This window comes from Octodon degus, unplaced genomic scaffold (assembly GCF_000260255.1).
Source record: "Octodon degus isolate 3935 unplaced genomic scaffold, OctDeg1.0 scaffold00069, whole genome shotgun sequence".
NCBI lineage: Eukaryota > Metazoa > Chordata > Mammalia > Rodentia > Octodontidae > Octodon > Octodon degus.
In genome coordinates, this window is record NW_004524645.1 from 12,892,041 (window position 1) to 12,894,113 (window position 2,073).

Sequence of the window (2,073 nt, forward strand, 5' to 3'; positions counted from 1 at the left end):
TTCAAAAAGAATAGAAAACAACTGCTTTTAAATAAAAGCTGTAAATTGTTCTGGTGGAATTTTTTTAGGAGCAGGATAAAAAGTAAAATTAAGTAAGAACTCAACATAAATATCGTCTGTCATTTATACTCATACGATTTGGCCTTTCTATCCTATGACACACACTGGAATTTCAACTAAGGAGCATGAAATTGATTAGGGTCTTCTATTTACCAGGATTTTGTTACACACTCTGTTCAGAGACAATGTAGACTAAGAACAACAACCAAAAAATAAGGGAGAAGAGAGGAGTTATTTTTCTCAAAGAAAATTCTGTATATTTTTACATTGAATTTATATCCTTTTTTAAGGGTTATGTAGTTTTATTCATAACCATAAACTAAACTCTGCAATCGAGGTACATTTGGAGAGGAGAAAGGAAAACATGGAACTCAAAAAACTGCTATAAGAGCAGAGATGATGGGGCATTTTGAGCAGGGAGGGTACAGAGTGCTCTCCTGGGCTAGAGGACTTGTCAGGTCTGGTGGTGGCAATACACACACGTCACATGCGTTAGAGCTGTCTGCAGTCAGTAATGGTGATCTTCTTGCTGGTCCTGCCATTCCTGGCTCCGAAGCGCTCCATGGTCTCCACCGTGTCATGCCCTCTTTCACCTTCCTGAAGAACACGTGCTTGCCATCCAGGCACTCAGTCTTGGCAGTGCACATGAAAAGCTGGGACCCGTTCATGTTTGGCCCAACATTTGCCATGGACAAGATGCCTGGGCCTGTGTGCTTCAGGATGAAGTTCTCGTCATCGAATTTCTCCCCCTAGAGGGACTTGCCGCCAGTGTCACTGTGAGGCATGAAGTCACCACCCTGGCACATAAACCCTGGAATAGTTCTGTGAAAGCAGGAACCCTTATAACAAAATCCTTTCTCTCCAGTGCTCAGAGCATGAAAGTTTTCTGCTGTCTTTGGAACTTTGTATACAGCTTGAAAGAGCCGCTGCCCAAGGGCTTGCCGACGGCAGTGGTATCAAAGAACATGGTGGGGTTGACCATGGTTGGCAACAAACGACCAAGAGGAAAGATAGTGGTGTCCACAAAGCCTATATCCTTAGTTATAGTATTGGATTTATAATTGTAAGTTAGGGGGCAACAAACTTTCTATAGAGACAGATAATAGATAAATATTTTAGGCTTTGCAGCCCAAATGATCTAAGTCACAGCTAGTCAGCAATGACAGTTATGGACAATAGAGAAACAAATGGGCATATCTCTGTTTAAAATTTTATTTACCAAAATGAGTGGCAGGCCAGATTTTCAAGCCATTGTTGTTGAATTCTGATAATAAACTTCATCAGTAAAGAGACATTAGTTTCTTCTCACTTTTGCATACTTCACCACAGATTTAATGGTTTAAGACAATGCAAACGTATTATCCTACAGTTCTAGAAGTCAGAATTTCTAGAAACGAGACTATCTGAGTTAAAATCCAAGTGTTGGGAGAGCTATTTGTTCTGGAGGGTCCAGGAAAGAATAATTTTCTTTGCCTTTCCCGATTCCCATGTGCTGCCCTAGTTTCTTGTCCCATCCCCTCTTCTCCATTTTCAAAGCTGGCAATGGCAGTCTGAGTCCCTCTCGTGTCACTTACTTTTAACCTCTCCTTGTCCACTCTATTCAATATTTAAAGACACATGTTATTAGTAGAGGGCCCACCTAGATAAACCAAAATAATCTTCTTGTTTTAAAGTCAACTAAATAGCACCTTTAATTTTATCTCAACTTTAATTCCCCTCTGCAAAACAATGTAACATCTTCATGGAATCCAGTGGGTTCTAGAAAAATATGAACATGGGGTAGAGTATTCTGGCTACCAAGGGGCCTAATAAGAAATAATCTTTTTACTAATCACACTTAAGTTAGGTTTTCTTTATTCTAATTTTTTTAAATTACAAGTAAGTAATTTATTATTCTTTTGATTATTATTTTATCTTATTTTTTTTCAAAGTTTTATTGATAAACAGATAGCAATGAGACAGTTTCAAATCAAATCGGAAGTACAGTTTCAACAAATAATACACTGCATATAT